The sequence below is a fragment of the Ailuropoda melanoleuca genome, chromosome 12 (genome assembly GCF_002007445.2).
Source record: "Ailuropoda melanoleuca isolate Jingjing chromosome 12, ASM200744v2, whole genome shotgun sequence".
In the NCBI taxonomy this organism is placed as follows: Eukaryota; Metazoa; Chordata; class Mammalia; order Carnivora; family Ursidae; genus Ailuropoda; species Ailuropoda melanoleuca.
In genome coordinates this window covers 29436255-29443154 of record NC_048229.1, presented here as the reverse complement: position 1 = coordinate 29443154, position 6900 = coordinate 29436255, and the positions used below count along the sequence as shown (strand labels likewise).

The 6900-nt window shown below is 45.2% G+C and overlaps 1 protein-coding gene across 2 annotated transcripts in view; it reads left to right on the top strand.

The window, feature by feature from the left end:
• The first annotated feature begins 1178 nt into the window (after nt 1–1178).
• SIGLECL1 (SIGLEC family like 1) overlaps nt 1179–6900 on the top strand; it is a 33098-nt gene continuing 27376 nt past the window's right edge. Inside the window, exon 1 of one of the 2 annotated variants that reach the window (XM_034639140.1) lies at nt 1179–1262. The gene's annotated coding sequence lies outside the window, so the exon portion shown is untranslated. The remainder of the gene's footprint in view (nt 1263–6900) is intronic. The other variant, XM_011235623.3, reaches the window with a different exon arrangement.

The following is a 6900-nucleotide window of genomic DNA, read 5'->3' as shown; positions in this document are numbered from 1 at the left end:
CGTGAAATAAGTCAGTCATAGACAAATACCATATGATTTCACTCATATGTGGAATTTAAGAAAACATGAACAAAGAAAAAAAAGACAAAAAAATACACTCTTAAATACTGAGAACAAACTGGTGGTTGCAAGGGGGGAGGTGGTGAGGGGATGAGTGAAATAGAGAATGGGGATTAAAATATCCAGTTAGGGTGATGAGTACTGAGTATGTATAGAATTGTTAGACGACTCTATTATACACCTAAAACTCATAGATCACTGTATATTGATTAAACTTCAATTTGTAAAAAACATAAAGATAACATTACCGCTCAGGGATGTGCAATTAAAACTACAATAAAGTATCACTACACAAACACCAGAATGGTCAAAATCAAGGATGGGAAGCATGTGTAACTCATAGGTTGCTGGCCCAAGTGTGAACTCGTTCATCCACTTTGGAAAATTCTTTGGCAGTATCTGACCAACTAAACATAAGCCTAACATGAAACTTTGGGTTCCTGTCCCCTCCGCCTGTTCATGATCAAATGAAAATGTGTCGATTAATATTAAATATCTTTAATATTCCAAGCATGCAAGAAACCACAGTGAAAAAAGACAAAACAAAACTTTGCCCACAGTGACCTTACATTCTAGTGAAGTAGTCAGACCGTAAGCAAAAGTATGATTTAGTAACAATAAATGTTTTGAAAATGTTTAGTGGTTAAGAAAGTGTTTAATGAGCAGAACGAGGAACTCTGCCATCAGAGTGAGGAAGGTAGAGTGATTTTCATTGGTAACATCAAGAAAAGCCTCTCTAAGAAGAAAACTGGCACCCACATTCCCACAGCACCGCCCCCCACTACTGATTGGCTCAAGGTCTGCTCACCAGGCTGCAGCTGCCTCGTTGATTGGCTGCAGCGTAAGAGCGCGTGCAGCCGCTGATTGGCTGTGGAATAGGCCCCGTGCAGCCGCCGATTGGCTATGAGATAGGCCCGAGCAGCCGCTGATTGGCTGTAGACTAGGCCCATGCAACCGCTGATTGGCTACAGGGTAGAAACGCCCATGCAAGGCGGAGGGGGGCAGGACCAAGGGACATTCCAGCCGCCCCACAGCCTTCCCCGCGTCACAGAGGAAAAGCGCCTGGCGTCGCGAGCCGGCCCTGGCCTGTTGGCTTTCCTGGCAACCGTTGAGTGCGCGATATGCGTTGGGGCTGCCCCAACTGGGCTTCCAGGAAAGCGGGGCTTCTCTGTCTGTCAGGTGGTCCCCGGGTCGGCAGTCAGGTTTGTGGGGGTTGTGGGGGAGGGGGGACACGGTTAGGCTCCAGGGCGGCGCCTCGAGCCTCTCGGTGGGAAGGAGACCACTTCTGGATCAGTCAGCCACGGAAGCTCCCTGAGGGCAGCCGCTGGCTCATCGGTCTGTCTCTCCACCAGCAGCCTGACTGTATCCAGCCTGCCACCAAGTGGGGTCACCTGGTCAGCCTCAAGGGCAGCCAGGGGCTCACCAAGTGATGTGTTGATTAATGATCAGATTAGTGCCATTAGGAGTCAACAGGAAGTCCCCTTGCAAACCAATTAATGAGTTAATCAGCTAACCCACCCCCTTCGTAGCCTGCCCTGTTAGTTAATTACGCTCCCTCTGAATCAGTCTCTCAGTAAATTAATCCCTGGTAAGACACGCAGTCGTTGGTCCCACGGTTATCCCAAGTGTAAGCCAGTTAATCAGCTTCACTGTTAGTCTTCGGTTTTTCTAGAAAATCAGCTTTCCAGTCAGCCTAAGTAAGTCAGTCGTCCAAAAGTGAGTCTTTTCCTCAGCAAGTCGGGAAAGCCCTTTGTACCACTTAGGCTCTGCCGAGGAAATACACAGTCGGGAGTGTGCTGAGCACAGAGAATATCCTGGAACCCTTGGAACAAGAGCCAAGGGTAAAATGGAGAGGAGCAATGATGGACAAAGGGAAATGTAAGGGGGAGAAAAGAAAAGAGGGTCCATGAGGAGTCATCCCGTGTCTTAACACCTGGCAGAGGAGAGCAAGAAGAAATCATAATTTTAGAGTTGGACAGATCACTACATCTCCAATCATAAAACCCACTCATGTTACACGTGAGATCAAAGGAAAAGCAGAGAGGAGAAAATATTTGGCCAAGGTTACTCAGTGATTTACTAGCCAAGCCTGGGCCAGGACCCAGACAGGGCTCATTCCAACATCCAAAAGGGGGTTTTAAATCAGAAGCGGGGGAATTGGCAGTGCAAAAAGGGAGCAGATGTGCCTTTCCTCCCTCTAGGTTTCTGCTCAGATGTCACTTCCTCCAAGAGGCCTTTTCTGACCATCCTGCCTAAACTGTTTCCCCACTGTCCCCCGTCCCATAACCCTCTATCCCATTATCCTGCATTATTTTTCTTCTGTAGTACTTAATAGCTCTCAAATTATCTTGACCGCCAACTTGTTTGTTGTCTGCCTTCCGTACTAGAACAAGGACAGCGATTGTCTCATTGGTTACCGCCTTATTCATAAAACAGTGCCTGGCAGGAAGGAGGTGCTCAACATGTTGGTTGCTGGAGGGAATGAATGAGCGTGCCGTCAGTAGCGAATGTGCTGCTTGAGACTCATTAGAGGAAGCAGACTCTGGAAGTGGAGAGCCTCTGTAGAGGGGCAGGAGGTGAGATCAGAGAGGCAAAGGGAGAGGGTTACCACATGCAGAACTTTGACTTTGAGTGAGAGGAGAGCCTCTGGAGAGTTCTGAGCAGAGAAGGGTCAGGATCTTGCTGAGATGTTGACAGGTTCCCTCTGGCTGTCACTGTGGGGAGTAGAATGGACAGGCCCTAAAGGTAGAACAGCAAGGCCAGTGAACAGGTTACTGTAGCAATCTGGGTGAGAGAGGATGGTGGTTTGGACCAGGGTGGCCGCAGTGGAGGTGACTGATTAGAAGTGGTGAGATTTTGAATATATTTTAAAAAACAGTGCTGGAACACCTTGGTGGCTCAGTCGGTTAAGCGTCTATCTTTGGCTCAGGTCATGATCCCAGCGTCCTGGGATCGAGCCCCATGTCAGCCTCCTTGCTCAGTGGGAGCCTGCTTCTCCCTCTGCCTGCTGCTCCCCCTGTTTGTGCGCTCTCTCTCTTTCTCTCTCTCTGACATACAAAATCTAAAAAAATAAAAATAAGTAAAAAATATAAAGCAGTGCCAACAGGATTTTCTGACATGGCTATGGAACATGAGAGGAAAGAGAGTAGTCAAAAAGGACTCCAAGGTTTTGATTCTTGATTTCTTCCTGGGTATGATTTCATTTGATTTAGAGACATGTTTCCTAAGTCTGAGGTGATTGATTTTTTTCCTTTTTCTAAGATGAAAGTGAGGATGCTTAAACTTTTAATTTTACTTTCTACCCTTACTCTGTTGCCTGTTGGCCAAAGAATGCAGGTAGTTTATACATTTTCTGCTCTCTTGAAAGCTGGTGTGGGGCACCTGGGTGGCTCAGTCGGTTGGGCATCTGCCCTCGGCTCAGGTCATGATCTCGGGGTCCTGGGACTGAGCTCTGCATCTGGCTCCCTTCTCAGCGGGGAGTCTGCTTCTCCTCTCCCTCTGCCCCTCCCCTGCCCCGCTCCTGCTCTCTTTCTCAAATGAATAAATAAAATCTTTAAAAAAACAAAAAAAGAAAAGAAAGTTGGTGTGGAGAAAGAGGAACCTGAGTTTTCAATCTGTCTCCGACTACACTTGCTCAGTGCATTGAGAAAATCACTATTTCTCCGAGCTTCAGTTTCCTCCCCCATAAGGAGAAAATCGTAAGACTGAATTCCTCAGGGTTTCTGGAAATAAATGAGGACTACCCAAATGAGAACAAACAAGTTACTTACTCAGAGTTTGCTGTATCCCTGGCATTCGGCCAACGACTCAAAGGCAGGCAGCATAGTGGGAAAAAGAAGTTTCCGGACAGGGTCGGATTAGAGACTGGTATCATGCGGGAGCTGAAGCTAATTAGAAGTGGGAGCATCTTAGGTGACTGGATTGGGTGCAGATTTGACTTTCTTTGATTGGTTCTGAGCTGGAAGCAGGGGCAAAAAATAGGGAACCTGGTACTCACTGACCAAGTTCTGGGGGTTCTGGGCCACTTGCTGCCGAAATTGTGGTTTAGCTTCCTGGACTTGTTGCTGCAAAGTGAAGATCAGAGTCACATATGCTATGCCATAGAGTTGAGGCTCGAGGGTCATATATGGTAGGGCCGTTGTCTGTATATTCAGTCTCAGGTTCTAGGGAAGAATAAATGGGATGATGTCCATGTGAAGTTGGTGGATATTAGTAGCTAAAAAAATTATTAGTGTGAAATATTTTAAAATTTCGTTATGGCCTAATTACGCAATCGTGTCTTTGTTTTCATTTACTAAGTCATCTTTATGAAAAGAATTGGTTGTAATACGTGAACGCAAACTTACGTGTCAAACAATGCCAAAGTGTAGAGCATAAAAACTGAAGATCCTGCTACGTCTTTTCTCTAATCACTGCTCTACCCATAGATAAGTAGTGGTGACTGCATATTACATAGCTTTCCAGATCTTTTATTTATGTTTATGTATTTATGTGTTATATATGAACATTTAACTTATATATGAGCGTGTATATTTACATGTAATACACATATATAGTGCTTGTTTGTAAGTGACAATGATCAAATGTCCATTTACATATTATGATATGTAAATAGTTCAGACAAATAGAAAGGCGTGAAATGGCATTACAAAAGCATGTGTCTGCTACCCAACGTAAAATTTAAAACACTGCCTCTTGTGTATCCTTTCCCCAAATATATTTCCCACTCAAACCTGGAAATAACTGCTACCTTGGATTTGGCATTTATCATTCTGTGTAGTAAGGTATTTAACCTAGCCTGAAGAAAGGTCTGGCCTTTGCCCTTGGCTTCTAGAAGATAATCTCTAAGTCCCTAGACTGTCAGGCCTGATAGGAGTGTCTTTGCTTGCCTGGGGGCATCACACCGAGTAGTCTGAAAATGTGATTAGGGGCAGGGGCTGGCCACACCGGATTGTGTAACAATAAGATTGAGAATGGGGTCTTTGGATCATGTGATACCAGCTTGCCTTCAGAAGGAGCTGGAGATGGAGGGGCACCTGGGTGGCTCAGTCTCGGCTCAAGTCATGATTTCAGGGTCCTGGGATCGTGCCCCACATAGGGCTTCCTGGTCAGCAGGGAATCTGCTTCTCCCTCTCCCTCTGCCCCTTCACCTGTTTGTGCTCTTTCTTTCTCTCTCTTAAATAACTAAATAAAATCTTTTTCTTTTCTTTTCTTTTTTTTTAAAGAAGGAGTTGGAGCTGGAGACTTAAGATCAGCCTTGGGGGAGGGCAATCGGTCATGCCCATATGATGAAGGGCCAATAAAACTCTGGGCAGCAGGCTTGGGTGAGCTTCTGTGGTTGTCATATTCCATGCATATTGTCACACATCATTACCAGGAAATATTCATTATACTGTCCATGACTCCACAGGGAGAGGGCATCTGGAAACTCTCTGGGTGGAACTTTCCTGGACTCTGTCTGTGTGCTTCTTCCCTGGGCATATTTTAATCTGTATTCTTTAGTTGCAATAAACAATAACCATGAGCATAACAGCTTTCAGGAATTCTCCCAGTATTTCTAGTGAATTATCAAACCTAAGAGTAGTCTTGAGGACCTTCAAATTTGTATTGGTGTTAGAAGTGAGGGTGGTTTTTGAGACCTTTGAAATCTGCAGATGGTGTCAGAAGTGAGGGCATCTTTTTGGTGTTCACTAATTTTGCAGTTGGCATCAGAAATTAGATTTGTGAGGGGCGCCTGGGTGGCACAGCGGTTAAGCGTCTGCCTTCGGCTCAGGGCGTGATCCCCGCGTTATGGGATCGAGCCCCACGTCAGGCTCCTCTGCCATGAGCCTGCTTCTTCCTCTCCCACTCCCCCTGCTTGTGTTCCCTCTCTCGCTGGCTGTCTCTATCTCTGTCAAATAAATAAATAAAATCTTAAAAAAAAAAAGAAATTAGATTTGTGAGAACTAGGCTCAGTGAAACATAAGTTGTGGGAAGAGTGAGGATGTGAAGTCAGGGGAAGATGAAACTTTCATGTCCCCAAAGTCACTTACAGGCATGAAAATGCAACTGTTCTGCAATTAGTTGCAAGAGGTTAATGTTACCAATTTTATTTTAAATTATGGATCCAGCTCTGGAAGAGTCGACTCAGTGGACGCATAAAGAAATTGAGAATCTCAAGAAACAAGCTAAATATACAATCCTTTGGTTATTTTTATCTGTAATAGCTAAAATGAAAGTAAAGAAAAGGTTTGGGGTGGATCCTGACACCTGGCCAAGCTTGGGTTCTGTCCAGTCTGCTATGGCTGCTAGCCTCAGGGCTGTACTAAAGGGAAAAGCCATGTTGAAACAACAGGTAGCAAAGAAAATTAGAGTGAGTCACAGGAGAATGAAGAAAGATGAAGGGGAGGGATCCCTGGGTGGCTGTCAGTTAAGCATCTGGCTCTTGATTTTGGCTTAGGTCATGATCTCAGGGTCATGGGATCAAGCCCTGTGTTGGACTTCACACTCAGCTTGTTTCCCCCCCTTCCCCCACTCACTCAATCTCTCTCTTCAATCAATCAATCAATCAATCCATAAATAAATATCTTTTTTTAAAAAAGGAAAGATGAAGGGAAGTGTCAACAGGACTCATCCCAATGGAGAAGGAAATCTTTAAACAGTTATTAAGAAAGAGAGTGGACATTGATGGGGTCAAAACAGAGGTCTTAGTACAGTGCTCTTGGAGTTTGGGTGGACCCTGATGGTCCCTCAGCTTTGAAGGATCCTAATCAAGTCTGTTGTAGTTACCCTAGGTTGGAGGAATTTTGAAAGCCAGAAGGCAAATGTGACAATGGGACCCTAACTTCAGATTGCCTGAGG